General features: G+C 44.3%; 1 protein-coding gene across 4 annotated transcripts in view; it reads left to right on the plus strand.

The window, feature by feature from the left end:
• Positions 1-13,419: 13,419 nt before the first annotated feature.
• The window catches only part of LARS2 (leucyl-tRNA synthetase 2, mitochondrial), a 148,906-nt gene continuing 144,780 nt past the window's right edge, over positions 13,420-17,545 (plus strand). For all 4 annotated transcript variants that reach the window (XR_003210723.2, XR_012380863.1, XM_025885025.2 and 1 more), the window contains exon 1: positions 13,420-13,526. The gene's annotated coding sequence lies outside the window, so the exon portion shown is untranslated. The remainder of the gene's footprint in view (positions 13,527-17,545) is intronic.

A 17,545-nucleotide genomic window follows, 5' to 3' on the forward strand; every position in this document is an offset into this window, starting at 1 on the left:
AATATAAAAATCGTTATCTCATCTCTTAGACATAATCTTTGTCTGTATTCTGTTTTTTTTTCCCCTCCAGACTTTTTCTTTATCATTTTAAATGGTATCATAACACAATTATGGCAACTCTGAGACCAACATTCCAGTTTTGTAACGGAGAAAATGCAGACCAGGGAAACAGGAATTAATAAAACAGTAACACCACCAGCCCTGACTCCATGTGTCCACCACCTGCTCCCAGGCCCTCCTGGTGCTCAGCCTCATGTAATTCCTGTCCGGGGTGGGGTGGGGTGAGCAATACTGATCAGACAGGGTATTGGAGGATCTCAAACTATTGAGTTAGGGAGAAAAAGGTATCAGTATTGGCTCATAGAAACAAAAGGAGTTAAAGATAGTAAATTCAGGAGAATGTACACAGGTCAGGCCAACTCTGCAGAGAGAGGAGACAGGGAGAGAGAGAGGCGGGAGGAGAGACAGAGATTATTAGAGGGAGAGAAAAGAGGAGAAAAACAAAAAAATGTCGAATTTTTACATTCCTGCTATCAGAAAACAGGGCAGCCAAGAACTCAGTGGGTGTTTAACCAAACAGACTCAAGGTTTAGGTCAAGGATGGACTTCCCACCTCCACTCTGGGTTGCCCTGACAACCTCCTCCTTCTGGTATTGACATTATTGAGAGGAAGAGGGAAAAAATAGGAAGATGAAGTCATCAGAGGCGGAACCAGCAGTGGTCTGGCTTGCTTCAACGTGCGTGCAGGGAGGTCCAGGGAGGAGCTGGGGAGGGACAGAGGGCTCTTGGGCTGGGGCCTCAGACAGGGGCATGACCATGGTGGACTTGAGTCTGTGTGCTGGAGAAACCTGAGGCTTCTTAGAAATTCTAGTGAAGCCAGTCAGTGTAAATTAAATCTCAGTGGTTGCGTCTCCTCATTGCCTCCCCTGCTTTCTTGGAATTAGTCAAGGATACTTAGAAGAAAACCCCAGAACCCTGACTCAGGAAATGGCAGCCACTCCCTCTTCCAGCTGGGCTCAGTCACCGCATCATCCTGGCCCTGAGAGCCCCCTCTTTCTTTCCATCACCCAAGAAGGTTAGGACCATTGGAGGGAGTCACCAGTAGTTACTACTCTCTTCTCTTTCCGGAGAGGGAAACTGAGGCTGAGACATCAAGTAACTTGCCCAAAGTCACAAAACTAAGAGGTATCCAGGATTCAAACCCGGGTCTTGATCAAGTCAAAATATGTGCCTGGTAATCACCTCACTCTGTGATATACAGCAGTGAAGAATCCCCTGCAGGGCTTCGTTAAAACACAGGGTGCTGGGACCCACCCCCAGAGATTCCGATTTGGTAGATCTGGAATACGGCTGGAGAATTTGCATTTCTAATACATTTCCAGATGGTGTTGATGCTGCTAATGCTGCTGATCTGGGGACCACATTTTGAGAAGTGCTTACGTAAAGTAAGCCATTTAGCCCTTGAACCTCAAATATGGTCTTCGTAGAACAAAGAGTAGGACTGGATTTGCAGTCTTGTGTTGTGTTCTGAGGTCTCTACATGTTTCCAGAGGGGCCATAGCCATGAGGCGGGGGTAAGAAGGTTGAAGGAGTTTAGGTTCCCCCATCCTTACTTCAAGCAAAGTAGCTCCCTCAAATCTCTCTACAAATTGGGGTTCTATGTGAAATTTTATTTGGAAAAGCGGTTTCTGCTATTAAACACAAAGCCAAGAGTTTATAAACTACTGAACTAAAAAAGATGTTAAAATACTGTTTGTTCCTATTATCTACTGCTGTGGCTTAAAACAACAATTATTTTAATATGCGATTTTGTGGGTCAGGAATCTGAGCAGACCTATCCCTTGGAGTACCCATGAAGGTTATCCAGGGCTATGCATCTGGTGTCTGGGCTGGTCTAGAGGGTCCAAGATGGTGTCACTCGCATGTCGGGAGCCTTGTTGGGAGTGGCGAGAAGGCTGGGCTCAGTAGTGACTACTGACTGGAACATCTATCTACATGTGGTTGCCCCCAGCACCGTGGTCTCAGGGTTATTGGACTTCATGGTGGCTTAAGGCCCAGAGCAAGTGTTCTAAGAGACAGAAAGTGGAGAGCACCAGTCTCTTTAAGGGCCAGGCCTAGAAGCAGCCATGGTGCCACTTTGCCATCTTTGGTTTCTCAACAAGGTCACTGGAGCCCCCCAGATTCCAGAGGAGGGGACATACACCCCACTTCTCAGTGGGCAGAAGGTTTTGTGTCTATCTTTGAAGGACACCTGAGACGCTTCATCCACATCTGAACCTTACTGAGATGATGAGACCCTGGTCTTCTATCAGGGGGTGGTAGAGGGATGTGACTATTGGGAGTGAGTATTTCGTGTGTGGCCTAAATGATCATTTCGGATGGGTTGTAATATGTTCTGGAACACCTGCTTTTGAAGTTGGTCAACTTGCTGGAGAAGGTTCCAGCAGCCTCACGGAGAAGCCCAGAGAGAGAGAAACCCAGCCCCCCATCACCGTACCAACTGCCCAGCTGAGCTCCCAGCCCCCAGGCATCACTAACTCACCTGCCATGTGAGTGAGCCAGCTGGGAAGGTTCTGCTCCTCCGGTCCCAGCAGAGCTCCCTGAGCTGACACCATATGGAGTGGCATGACACCAGATTGGTCACTGCGATGGTTAATGTTATGTGTCCACTTGGTTGGGTCATGGTGCCCAGATATTTGGCCAAACATGATTCTGTATGTTTCTGTGAACGTGCTTTTTTGGATGAAATCAACAACTGAAACAGTAGACTTTCACTAACATGGATTCCCCTCTATACTGTGGGTGGGCCTCATCCAGTCAGTTGAACGCCTTGATAGAACAAAGACTGACTTTACCTGAGCAAGAAGGAATTCTGTCTACAGACAGGCTTTGGGCTCAGACTGCAGCTCAGCTCCATGGAACACAAGTGTTTGGTGAAAGTTAATAAGTCCTCATCAATTAAAAAGAAATGGTTCCATGGTCAGTAATGTTGGGGAAAACCCTTTGTCAGACAATATAAAGTCTCTGCGTTGCAGAACTTCTCATAATGTGGCCTGGATCTTTTTCTGTGTGGCACATCCATAGCCCCGGAAGAGGCTGATCTAGGCTTGTTGCGAGCTTCCTGACAGTGAATCTTTATTCTGTTTGGAAAGGAGGTCACCCTGGTCAGTTTCCCTTCCTTCAGGGGTCTCCTTGGGTGAAGGGAAAGTGAGGGGTCTCCTTGGGTAAAGGGAAAGTGAGGCATTGCTTTGTTCTCTTCCATCAGAGCGGCACTGTTGGGCCCACGAGGGAAGACTTTCCAGTATGAGAGTCGGTGCCCCGTTTCAGCCCCCCCCCCCCCGCATCTGAGGCTTAACCTCTTCTGCAAGCGAGTTCGGACCATTCCATTAGATATTCTAGAGCAGAACCAGTGAATTATTTACGCCTTTTCTGCTGTCAAAGGATGCTAATGAGATGCTAATGAATACATTAGTGTAATTTGAGTGCAATTCCTGGAGACTTCTTTTCGCTCGGCCCTACAGGCTCTGCCCCCTACTGGCCATGCAAGGTAGGAGGTGGCAAGAGAGCCAAGTTGCTGAAGACTTCCAGCCAGCTCTTCCAGACCATGGAGGCCAGAAGACTTCAGAGACTGCTTTTCTGGCCCTGCATCTAACCATCTTCTTAGATGTAGTTTTGGGGACGTGAAGAATGGACATCTGGGAGATTGTTTGGCAATCACACAAGGAGGACAGCACTCAGATCACTTCCTCCAGGATGCTTTTCCTGATCTCTCTCTCTACCCCCTGTCCTCTCCTTCCTCTCCAGGCTGAGAGATTTGTTCCTCCTCTGTGTTCCACAGTCTCCATTCTTACCACCACCGTAGGTTATGGGGGAGGGGAGTTTCAATTGTCTGTCTCTGCCATTAGCCTTGAGATGGGTATTTAGTGTCTTTTTCTCTTTATCTGTAGGGCTAAAGATGGTGCTTAGTATATACAAGATGTTCAGATGTTGTCTGATGGGTTGAATTGACTTGTTCGTGTGTGGTTAGTTTAATTCAGAAGGAAACTTGGTTATTTTGATAGGGATTAGTCTTTGCCTTTGGATCTGCTAGGCAAATTGAATGTGTAAGCAAGACTCAGGTGGAGAGATGTTAACACTCTTAAAAAAAATCTTTCCCAAGCACTTTGGCAGCCTCCATTTGACGGACAGTTGGCTAATTTCAAATAATTTAAAAGTATTTTTAAGCAAGTCCAATAGGACCAATTTCGATTTGGCAAAATTCTGTTGACTTGTCTTTTATTGTATGTCCTTCGAAGTAATTTTTCATTCCGTTTTACTTCTTCCCTCACTCCCTCGCCTCTCCCTTCTTTCCTTGTTTTCTTCCTCCTCTCCTTCCTCCCTTCCTTTCTTCTTATTAAGGTTTTGTTATCTAAGCTTCCCACTCATTCAGATGGACTTTTGCTCCCAAATTTAACAGAATAAGTAAGTATGGGAAGCCTATCAGTGGCCATGAATCTTGTCTTTACTCCTGCATCACTTGATGTTACAATTGACTGTGTGACACCAGATCTCTCAGTTAGCTCTTTGCTACTCACAGATGCAGACCATGGGTTGGCAGCATCAGCATCTCCTGGGAGCCTGTTAGAAATGCAGACTCTCAGGTGCACCCCAGATTTTCTGATCCCTGGGTGATTCCTGTGCACATACATGTTTGAGAAGCAGAGGTTCAACTAATCCTGTCTCATACCTTGTAGATGATGTGGAGACTGAACTAGGAGAAAAGTATTGAATGTATACCTCTTTGCAGTTTATCAGCACTAAGCCGCCTATACCTTTATTGGATGGACACTCACTAGCCAGGTTGCCTTGCCTGCTCCACCCTGAGCTCCTGGGAGGGGAAGATCCCATACACGGTACTAAGGGCTGCCATTACATTGTGCCAGGAACTGTGCCAACTGCTTCACATGCATTCTCTCATTTAAGCCTTACAATAAGTCTATGAGGTAGGTACCATGCCTGACCTGATGGGTGATGATGCTGATGATGATGGATGATGATGGTGATGGTGATGCTGATGCTGACGCTGATAGGTGATGATGATGATGGTGATGCTGACGGTGATACTGATGGATTGTGATGATGATGGTGATGCTGATGCCGATGGGTGATGCTGATGCTGATGCTTATGGTCACGGTGATCTTGTTGTTATTGTTTGGCTGACCAGGATTTTCATTCCCTCATCTCCCTTTATTCTTCTTATCTTGCACACTGGTAGGAGAGAGGTCATTCAGCAGAAGAACATGAAGTTCTGCTACAAAAGGCAGCCAATATTAGGAAGAGAAAGGGCCATTTGTCGTTTAGATTTAGAAACTCTGTAGGCAGGGTCACGGAAGGTAAAAAAGACTACAGGGAATGAGGAGGGAGGAGAGAGGAGACTAGAAAGAAGGGACTCCAGGTTCTTCTCAGACACATGTTCAGATTGGTCTGAAAGGTGACTAGTAGGAAAAGTATAGATATGTTTGGCACCACCTTCTCTACTTGGGATGTGTTTGTCATCAGCCACTGGAAAGCTACTGCCAGCAAGTCCTTCTAGCCCCTGCAGGACATGGAGGGCCAGTTACATTACTGTTACCATTACTATCAGCCCACCACCTCCCAAGCTCCCTTCAAGTGCCCGGCACTTGTTAATGCTTTATGTACATGATCTGTACACCCCATAAATTGGGCAGAGTAGGAAACTGAGGCCTAGGCTATCTCTATTTGCCTGCTGTATGACTTGGGCTGCAAAACAATAAGCTGGATCTTAGGGAGTAACATACAACTTGTGTTCTCTGTATATAAAACTATACTGCTGGTCAAGGATCAGAGAAGTATGATCATTGACTTAGGTTATTGTCTACTTGGGAGAAGGCATATGCACATAAATTCAAGGGCTACTTAACTCTACAAGAATATAGAGATGCCAAAAGATGGTGACTAAATGCCAAATCTGGCAGAGGTGTAGGAACTATAAGATCTTCCTGACATTTATTGATTCAAGTTGCAGATATCACCAAAACATGGGTAAGATACATTTCACATATTTGCAAATAAACACATGTTACCTGTAGCCCACTCTTAGACCAGCAATAACAAATTCTGAATATAGTCAGGTCAAACTTAACTCAATACAGCTCTTCCTTGACTTACTATGGGGTTATGTCTTGATAAACCCATCACACGTTGAGAATACTGTAAGTGGAAAATGCATGTAATACACCTAACCTACCGAACATCACAGCTTAGGCTGGTCTAATTTAAACGTGCTCAGAACACTTACATGAGCCAACAGTTGGGCAAAATCATCCAACACTAAGACTATTTGATGATAGACTGCTGAATATCTCACGTAATTTATTGAATACTGTCCTGAAAGTGAAAAACAGAACGGCTGTAATTGTATTTATTGTTCACCCTCGTGATCACATGATTGACTGGGAGCTGTGCTTACTGCCCCTGCCCAGCATCATTAGAGGGGGATCAGACCACATAGCACTAGCCTGGGAAAAGATCAAAATTCAAAATTCAAAGTACAGTTTCTCCCAAATGCATATCACTTTCTCACCATTGTAAAGTCAAAAAATCATAAGTAGAACCATCGTATGTCGGGGACCATCTGTACTATTTTATACATTCAGTATTTCTTCAAATAGGATTATCTTTTTCTAGAAGCAATCACAAGGCCTAAGAAGATTTGCAGCAATGGGAAGATTTTTTTTTTCTCCTATAATGAACAGATTAAAAGCTTAATCCCAAGGTCTGTTTCTGTGTCCAAATAGAATTGTGGTGTGAATCACTCCAAATGGGGTTTCTTATAAACACTCAAGAACTATAAGGCATTTTTTAGGGGGGGAACCCAAATTTAAAAAGTCAACAAAAGAGGTCACTTTCAGCAGACTTTGTACCCTGGAAGGGATGACAAAAAAGGGTACTTTTAAGTATCAGGCCCTTAGGAAAATAATGATTTTACTCCAGACCCTTCAAGGTCAAGATGGCATTGTGGCAACTTTCAAAAGGGTGTCTACTTTTAATTTCCTAGTCAGTGACCTCGTTCTGCAAAGATTATTGTGAGTCTTTTGGCACATCAATGCTAGGTTTGACTTTCAGCTCAGCAAGAACTGTTGAAGAATTATCTATGACACTAGTTAAAATGGTGAGGGGGACCTTTATGATAAATGTAGGGACCACTGCAATGGGGTTTTGTAGTGGGGGGTTAGGCTCATCTCTAAATATAATAAGGAAAAGTGGGAAATTATAGCCAAGGAGCGGGATGTGGGGGGGGGGGTCAGTGAATGAGCTGAGATATAATCGAGGAAGCCGGCTGGTCTCTGCAGGGACAGGAATCCAACATTTACCAAAAGGCCCATGTGCCAAGCACCCTAGGGGGCATTGTACATGGGTTGTTGTACTTAATAGTGACACCATCTCTGCAAGGCAGACACCATTATTGTTGGAAGTCAGAGAAGCAAGGTAGGTGATCTGTCCAAGTCTGCGCAGCTTGTAAGTGACTAAACTGTGATTCTACCCTGGATCTGCCTCCCTCCCTGAGCTTATTCATTGGGCATGGTGTCACCGAGGGTATGTGCAAGATTCAGTTCCTGTCCTCAAGGAGCTTGCACTCTGGTGGGAACATCACTGAGGCCCATCCACACCACCCCCTCCTGGCCTGAATGGGGTCAGTATTAGACAGGAGATCTCTTTCTTTCCCGTACAATCTTGGCACTTGCCAACCACTTAGCAGTGTGTGTAGACCAGCTCTTTAAACTCAATAACAATGACAAAAGCAAAAGGTACCGTTTATTGAGTGTTTACCCTGTCTGGAACTTGGCAAAAACACTTTACATAATATATGTAAATAATGTCACTTAAAAATTTTTAATCCTCCCAGCAACTTAATAGGTGGGTATAATAATCCTCATTTTACAGAGAGCAACTGAGGCTCAGGGAGGCTGAGGAACTTGCCCACAATCATTCATCTTGAAAGTGGTAGAGCTGAGCTTCGAAGCCAGGCTGCCTCTGTCCAAAGCATGTGCTCTTGATGACTATGATGTCAGAAAGTCCGGATCACTCCTATTTGCTTTCCGCATACAGTTGTTTCACATTATTCACGGTAATTGTGATATAAAGTGAATACTGAAGCATGGTTCCTAAGGAAAATACAGGGTTAGGTTCCTGAAAGCCTCTGGTCATAGTTTTTGTCAGCTGATCCATTTCTTGTATGTGGGTTTCTGCCTAAAGACACTTCATTTAATATATATTATCGATTCATTAACATTGAACTTTTAGCCCAGAGCCCTGTAACTCGTGCCTGATGAGGCACATTGCAGCTTTCTTGGGCTTAGGAACACGAGCCCGCACTTCTGCACTTTTCTTCAGAGCCATTTTAAACAGTGAATTCACTAGCAAAAAGTACAAAAATATAAAAAAACATGGCATATAATATCCTGGGGAAAAGACCCTGTTGATAGCATAAGAGGTAAAACAAGGAGGTGGAGTGTCACCTTGTTGAGCCTCAGCTGGGAACGGGCATGGGCTGGGGGAGAGGGGCACTCCCATTTTTTCACTCCCCTGTGTATGTCTGTGAATGACCACAAAAGCGCCACGAGTATTGATTTTGGGGTTACGCATCAATTTTAGAGAGTAGGTGAATTCACAGATATGGAATCTGTGAACTTGCCAAACTTAAAGGATTGCATTCAAAAGACATATACCGATATACCCACTGGGTGGTGTCCACAGTGGCAGATAGATGACTGGGACGTGGTAAGGAGGCTATGCAACAGTGCAGGCAGGAGGCGAGGAGAGCCTCAGCTGGGGGTGGGGGGTTGTATTAGGTGCCAGGCTAGAGTGGAGGGCTGGGGAAAGCTGCTTGACAGCATAGGTAACAAAAGCTGGAGATGGATTCCATGTGGAGGGAGGGTGAAGGGCAGCGTCCCTGTTAGTGGGGTGGGCGGGTATAGCAGTATACCTTCTGTTGTGATAAATGGAAAACCCCAGTTGAACGGGCTTGAACAGCTAAGAGGCTTCCCTGGCTCCTGTGCATGGGAAGTTGAAAGGCGACTAGGTTCAGGCAGGGCTTGATCTGGCAGATCCTTCTGTGGCACCAGGACCAACTCCTTCTCCTGCATCCAGTCTTAGCAGGCTCTCCTGATGTGATCCCGGAATGGTTAAGGCAGCAACTAGCAACCAGGAAAGAGAATCGTTGTTCTAACGTTCCCAGCGCAACGCTTAGGCTTCTGGCTTAGGTCAAGTACCTGCCTGAACTGTCTCCATGGTCAGGGGGTGGAATGAACAGATTGGATTCAGCCAGACCTGGGGGATGAGAGGTCAAGCCCATCAGGAGCTACGATCCGGAAAGAGGGAAGAACAGGTGCGCTTGGGAAGCATAGATGATAAGCCTATCTACACCTTAAGTGATTTGATTATCAGGGCTGGTGCATTTTTTATTGAAAGAATCTTGGGATTTGCTTTCATCTCCATACTGGAGGACTGAAAGCCGTTCCCAGAAGACCTGAATCAATGTCTGAAACGTGACAGCTCAGGGAAGAATTTACATGGCTGCCCCAGTGACTTATTTTTGGGAAGGTCACAAAAGCATGGAAATAATTGTCAAGTTGGAATTATTTACGATTCCTGCACTTCTAGATCAGGTCTAGTAAATTTGCCTTATCTCGCGAGGTAAGATAGAAGAATAGTCTTGTTTTTACACCGAGGGGAAGAAGCGGTCAAAGAAACGGAGACTCCTCATCCTGGAAATTGCTGAAACACAAGCTTTTATATCCAACAAAGAGAATGCAGAGTCAGGTGGGAGAGAGAAGGAAATAAACAGAGGGTAGAGAAGTGAAGCCGCACTGATTCAAACTGAACACATGGCGATGGGCATTCGTCTCTTTATTTAACAAACAATCTTTCTTGATTTTTTCTGCATACCAAGTCATGGAAGCTGAACCATGACGCTTCCTACAGCTGTGATAACAAAGCATCACAAACTTGGTGGCTTGAACCTCAGTTTCACTGGGTCCAAAATGAGTTGTCAGCAGGGAAGAACTCCCTCTGGAGGTTCTAGAAGAGGATCTGTTTTCTTCTCTTTCTTTTTTTTTTTTTTATTGTAGTAAAATATTCATAAAATGTACCATTTGAACCATTTTTTAAGTGTATAGTTCAGCGTCATTAAATACATTCATGTTGTTATGTAACTACTCACCACCACCCAACCCTCTGGGACTTTTTCATCTTCCCAAACTGAAACTTTGTTCCCAATAAGCAAATTAAATGTCTTCAAGGTTCATCCATGTTGTAGCATGTGTCAGAATCTGCTTCCTTTCTCAAGGTTGAATCATATTCCATTGTAGGTATCTATCATGTTTTACTCCATCCATTCATCACTCAATGGACCCTGGAGTCCTTCCACCTTTTGGCTATTGTGAATAATGCCTCTGTGACCACGGGTGGGCAGGTATCTCTTTAAGACCCTGCTTTCAGTTCTTCGGGGGTATCTCCCTAGAAGTGGAGTTGCTGAATCATAGGGAGAATCTACATTCTAGTCTTTTTATCTTCCAGAGCTGTACTTCTTGCATTCCTTGGTTTGTGGTCCTTCATCTTCTAGATCAGCAGGGTAGTATCTTGTATCAGGGGTCACGTTGCCTCTTCTTCTGTCTCAAAGTTCCCTCTGCCTCTGTTAGGGCCCACGAGGGTAATCTTCTTATTGCAAGATTCCTAATTTAATCACATCTGCAAAGTCTCTTTTGCCATATAAGGTGACATTCCCAGGGTCCAGGGATTAGGACCTAGATATCTTTGGGGGGGGGTCATTATTCAGCCTTCCATACAAGCTAATAGAGAAGGCAAAAGGGGCACAGAAACCTGTCATAAAAAGAAAGGCCCATAGGACCACCCTGTCCCTAGAGAGCACCACAGGAAATAGGGACATATTTTTCTAGATTTCTTTCCACGCATATGCTAACAAAGGTATTTCTTTTGTTCCTTTTCCTTTTTAAAAAATAAAAAGTGGGGTAACTTTCTACACGGCCCAGCAACTAGTCTCTTTCATTCAATAATGCATCTTTGCAGCAAGCTCTTTAAGAGCGAAAGGGATTTACTTTCATGCTACTGTCTTCTTTGATGTAAAAATAGCAACTTTCCAGTAAAGCAAATGACTTTTAGAAAAATTCTATTTGAAATAATCTCCTAAAAATGTCAATGTTAACTTTAATTCTTAAGAGGAAAGAGAGATTTTGAACCAAAATAAGGGTGGAGGCTACTTAGAATTTAGTATTTTAGATAAATTAGAGAAAGGGCGCTCTAGTTACAGATGGATAAAACATGACATACCTAAAGGCTAAATTACTTTAGGTGTAGCATGTTAATATGAGCAGCAGTGCTTCCATGGTGTCAGTTTAAATTAAGCATCTAGTATCAGGGGTGGAGAGATCAGAAGACCTGGATTGGAATCCTGGCTTTGCCATCCACAGGCTGTTTATGACTTTAGGCAAGCTGTATCCAATCTCTGGGCCTCAGGGTCCTAATTGTTGAAGTGGGAGGACTGCACTGGAAACTGTCCAAGCTCCTAATGACCTTCCATTCTGGAATTTGGGAAGGACACTATTCTAGCAGGCTAGAGGTCCAGGGCTGAATCACAAACCTTCTACCAACTTGCTTATGACCTTGAGCTAAACAGTCAGTTCTGCAGGGCCTCAGTTTATTCATCTGTAAAATGAGCAGGCTGATCTAGAGGTTCTCAAGATCCTTTCTAGTGTTCACATTCTAAGATAGTGAGTCTCAAACTTCAGTGTGCCTAAAAATCCCCCGGGGATCTTGTTAAAATGCAGATTTTGATTCAGCAGATTTGGGTGTGACCTGAGATTTGACATTTCTAGCAAGTCCTGGGGTGAGGCCGATGATAATCTGAAGACCACCATTTGACTAGCAAAGTATTTAGATTTTGAACTGTTAGGAAACTTTGTTAAAGACTTGGAAATGGGCAGAAAAGATTCCTGTGTGTCCCTTGGGTGGAGTGCTGGTCTGGCGATTATCTGGTGCTGGAGGAGTATGCACCTTTTTTTTTTTTTTTGAGATTTTATTTATTTATTTGACAGAGAGAGAGAGCGCGAGAGCACAAGCAGGGGGAGCAGGACAGGGAGAAGCAGGCTCCACGCTTGAGCAGGGAGCCTGACGTGGGGCTCAATCCCAGGACCCCAGGATCATGACTTGAGCCAAAGGCAGCCGCTTAACTGACTGAACCACCCAGGTGCCCCAGGAGTGTGCACATTTGCTTGTCTTCTGTTGTCCAGCTCTGTAAGAGTAGAAGTTAAAATGTAGAATATGGAGAGTAACGGGGTGCCCGGGTGGCTCAGTCGTTAAGCGTCTGCCTTCGGCTCGAGTCATGATCCCAGGATCCCGGGATCGAGCCCCGCATCGGGCTCCCTGCTCAGCGGGAAGCCTGTTTCTTCCTCTTCCACCCCACCCCTGCTTGTGTTCCCTCTCTCGCTGTGTCTCTGTCTGTCAGATAAAGAAATAAAATCTTAAAAAAAAAAAAAAAGAATATGGAGAGTAATGGGCTGAATTTTGCTTGACAGAGATACAAATGATTTCAGCCCTGTGGAAAAGATGGCTCTCAAACATTACTTTTTCTTGTCCTATAGGATATCAACCAGTTATGCGCAATTACCAAATGCATTTCGTTTTTGATTACCACGTATATGAGTTCTTCAAAATCTCCTTTAAGCGGGCTTTACCTTTTTGAAAATCATACTTTAACACCACTGGTTCTTTACAATTCATTCATCGAGTCATTCATGTGTAGCTAGAAACACTAGTGGGAAGCGAGGGAGAGGTTGGGTTGGGGATACATAAACTCCTCAAGGAAATGGTTGGTCGGGAATCCTGCTTTCCTGACCCCCAGACCACCTTTAGGTGAGAAAATTATACTTTACCCCCGATCATGGCTGGATAATTCCCTTCCCAGGGCTATAAAATCACGGAATGTGATGGAAGAAGATCCTGAACCATCATTAAGGATCAAAAGACCTACCCAAGCCCAGCAGGGAGCTGTAGCTAAGCTGGGATTAGAACCCGGGCATCAGGACTCTCCCAGTGCTCTTTACGCCAACTGCCATCTAGTTTACTCTGAGGCCACTAAACCGATGTCCACAGCACCTGGAATAACCTGACCCCCACGTTTCTGGGTTTTGGTGACGCCAGAGACAGGGTAGACGACTGGGCCGAAGGGCGGGGCTTGCGGTCGTGAGGCGGTGCCTGGGAGCGGGGGGCGGAACTCGAGGTCGCCGCGCAGATGCCCCCGCCCCACAGGCTGTCGGGAGTCCGCCCCGGGCCGCGCTTCCCTCCGCCCCCCCCGGCTCCGCCCCCGCCTGTCTGTGTCTGCGCCGGCCGCTACCGATAAAGTTGTTGTTCCGCCAACATGGCGGCGCCCACAGTCACCGTCCGGGCTGTGTTCCCCTGAAAGTGGAAACAGAAGCGTGAGGAGCCGCAGGCCAGAGCCTGTGAGCAGGTAAACTCCAGCCCGGGGCTCAGCGGGACGAGAGACTTGTGGAGTGGAGACCTCTGCCCCCGGATCGGGAGGTTCCGACTTGCTGGGGGCAGGAAGGGAAGGGGCGTGCTGCGTTAAGGTGGTCCCGGAGCCGTGCAGTTTCTGGCCTGGAAGTCTCTGAGATCCGGGTCTTCAGACTCGTGGAGCCACGGACCCTGATGATAGCTCTGGACCCTTTCCCATTCCCAGAAAAATGCACATGTACACGTAGTTTTGTACTCTAGTTCCCGTGTTACTGCTCCCCCGCCCCAATTCATCCCTGGGTCTTTGCTTCCCAAGGCTGGGGGATTTGGACTCAGTGAAAGGCCAGCCAGTGCATCTCTGTGGCCCGGAGATCATTGCCACTGTATTAAGGCTCGAAAGCCCTCAGAGATCTTGTGGGTCTACCTCCTCATCCTAGAAAGATGAGGTTCCCGACAGTAAATAATTTGCCTGAGATCCCACAGGGAATTAGTCTTTGCAAAAGCCAAGATCTTTATTTTTTTGTTAACAAAATTTGTTTTCTTTAAGATGCACTTTCCGTGGTCCATTCTTGTGCATTTTCTCTCGGGCGCACACAAATGCCCTCATGTGCTTCTTCCGTGTGTTCTGTTTCTTTGCCCGTCTCCTACTCTTTGCGTAGGTTTCTCTGTCCATATATGATTGTCATTTCGGGTCCAGTTCTCAGGCCTGTCCCGTTCTGACCACATGACGCTGCCTCCGTCATTCTCAAGAAAACTTAACCTTAAGCCCCAAGTAAGGGTGAGGTCAGGACTGACCCTAGAGGAGTGGAGTAGTGGGGATTGATGCTTTGGAAAGATAGGGAGGAAAAGACAAGATTTCAAGCATCTAGGCAAGGAACTGGATGAGACAGAGCTAAGGAAGAAAAGGGCCATGTTGATTCTAAATACAAGACATGAGTCACACCTTTCACATTGATGGAATGGTCATAGTTCTCTAATAAAATGGCTGTATCTGTTGTCAGGAAGAGGTGGTGCCCATCAGGGCTTGAGTGGTGGAGTGGCCAAGAGCAGGGTCTGGAAAGTAAAGCAAGGGAACAGGGTTGAGCATCAGGAAGTTCTGTAGTACATTGTTGAGGCAAGTTGAACAAACCTTTTAGAATTTCTAAAAGAAAGTGTGTTTTAGTCAAGGCCAAGTTAGGACAGCTGCCGGGGTACACAGTCTTCACAAAGAAGAGAGTGATCTGTGAAGGAACATTTGGTGTAGGGTTATATAAGCTCCAGCAAAGGAACATTTGGTGTAGGGTTGTATACATTTTTTTTTTTTTACATAAAAAGTTACAAATCATTAGACAAAGGACATTTCAGAAAGTTGCAGACCTTATCTTAACTTCTAGTAAATGCAGAGCTGTATGGCTTTAATCTTATGGGAACCAGGGAGAAGGGAGGTTTTCTTTTTCTTTTTCTTTTTTTTTTTTTAATCTTTATGTTCGGAATGCTCCTTTTTGGTTCTTTCATAAATGAAGCAGATGTGCAGTGTGTGCTTGGGCAGAAATAGTGCCCATACTCTGAATTTTGCTGAATCATTTTGACCTTGGTAAATGTTGAAGTATAGCTTCCCCGGGAGCCCAGGGGCAGGGGCCACAAACGTTAAAAGTTGAAAATTTCCTTTATTTTCTCAATATCGTAGCCCTGTGTACACTTTATGCTGTGTCCCCCTGAGTCTTGGGGATACCCTAACTTTGGGCGTGAACTTTTCCTTAAAGAGTCTTGACACGTTGTTACCACATTGCTCCCCAGAGAGGTGGAATCCGTTTACATTCTCAGCAGCAGTGTAAAAGAATGCCCGTTTTTTAACAGGTTTTTGCCAATCTGTTAGGCAGAATATTTCATTGTTGTTTTAATTTGCATTCTTTGATTAATTCTAAAGTTGATCTTTTTCATATATTTATTAGAAATTTGTATTTCTCTTTCCATTTTTCCTTTGTCCGTTTCTTAAATTGGGTTTTTAATGTTTTCTCTTTTCATGTGTAAACTCTTTATAGAGTAAGATAACCTTTTGTTATTGCAGTTTTGGCAAAGATTTTGTCTCAGCTTATTGCTTACTTTCTCATTTTGTTCATGGTGTTGTTGATATACAGGCGTTTTACACCTTTAGAGTCAGATTTATTAATAGTTTGTGAATTCTTCCGTTGCTTTTTGCTCAGGACAGAGCGTCTTGCACCTTACAAAAATACATTAAATACTGACATTTTTGTTTTGTTTTATGATACTTAAAAAAATTCTTTAATCTATATGGGATTTATACTGGTTTATGGTTTGAGATGGGGCTCTAATTTGAATTTTTCCCCATTCATTAAAGAATCGATCACTTTCTAATCTACTTGTGCTTTCTTCTTTATCAACTTTAAGTTCTTTGAATGCCCAGATCAGTTTCAGGAGTCTCTGGTCTATACCATTGGTTTATGTAAAGAAGAGGTTGTCAGTGAGCCATGTATTATGTAAACATATTTAGAAAGCTCGTTCTCATTGGGTAGACAGAGAGTGTAGTATGTGTTCTTTACGTTTTATATAATATAAGTAAGTTACAGAGACAGGATTAGAATTTTTCAGTGAAAGAATGACCTCTCTTCATATTGTTCATATTGGTGATCTAGCTGCACTCTGGGATTTCATCTGTCACAATGGCTAACAAGCATTGAAAGCAAAAACTAGTGAGACTGTGGTTCAGGTTAGTTTGTATTTTTGTAGCTTTGTTGTTTCCCATTGTTTCTGTTGAGGAGAATAATCCAGAACCCTCTCCTTACGTGTTCTTAGGGAATGAAGTCCAGGAGAGAAATGGCAGGCATCTCTCTATGCCCTCTGCTAATTGGGCAGTCTTTGGCTTGTAAAGATAGGGAAATACTGACTTAGTAAGGGAATCATAAACTCCATGACTCCTGTGGATAGTTCTAATGATGTAGAAACCCAACTCTTAAAAATAAATGCCTTAAGTGTACAAAGTGTCTATATATTAGGTTGGTCCTATGGACTTGTTGATAGTCAACCTTTTTCATATAGTTCACCCTAATATCTATAGTCACATCTACATATTTTAGAATAACCAAGCCCAGTGGATAGGGAGGTTTTCGTTTTTTGGTTTTTGTGGTTTTGTGGGTGGTTTTTTTTTTTTTTTTTTTTTTTCTGTTTCCACCCCCAAAGAAGCAAGAGGTGTTAAATACAGCGAGACAGTGAGACTTGGTATATCAAGAACTTTGGCAGACCGTCTTGTAAAATGCCAACACCATGGTGCCATTTTCTGTGAGTGTGAAACCCGCTTGTGTAAGGCTATGAGAAACTCTCTTGGCAACATCTGTGACCCAGTACCTGTGTGAAAACAGGCCAAACGCGAGTAGCTATGGAAAAGCTTTTGAGAGAATCAAACAACACCAGCTTCAAGTGCCTGCTTCTTCCTTTATTTCTCTCTTGGTTTTACATCTGTTTCTTCCCTATAGCGCTTCTCACGTGGTCTCACGTAAGAAGGCAGAGAGGTCAGGCTATGTAGTCATAAATCTTAAATATTTGATGAACCGTCACCTCGGCCTTTTAGACTGTGATGAAATATGAAACTGCTTCCATGAGGTCATTTTTTGGAATTCACCTTCGGAGGAAACCAGTGAAACATTCAAGTTGAATTTTGAATGGCAGCCGGATGTCCTGGTGGACCCCAGCCTAAGGGTTGTATTCCAGAAACACCATGGCACTCACCACTGTCATACATGTGTATTTGTTTGCATTCTTACCTGCTTTTCTTTACTAGTATGTAAGTGCTGCGAGAGAAGCGACTTTGTTTTTGCTCACTGCTGTATCCCCAGTGCCTAGAACAGTGTGTGGACCCAGTGGCATGCAATAAATATTTGGTGAATGAATGAAGAACTAAATGAATAAGCAGTCTTGTAAATAATAGTTATTTCTTAAGCCAATCAGAGAAAGACATGTATCATATGACCTCACTGATATGAGGAATTCTTAATCTCAGGAAACAAACTGAGGGTTGCTGGA

The sequence above is a fragment of the Callorhinus ursinus genome, unplaced genomic scaffold (genome assembly GCF_003265705.2).
Source record: "Callorhinus ursinus isolate GAN/ISIS: 27379988/994484 unplaced genomic scaffold, GSC_fseal_2.0 scaffold15, whole genome shotgun sequence".
NCBI lineage: Eukaryota > Metazoa > Chordata > Mammalia > Carnivora > Otariidae > Callorhinus > Callorhinus ursinus.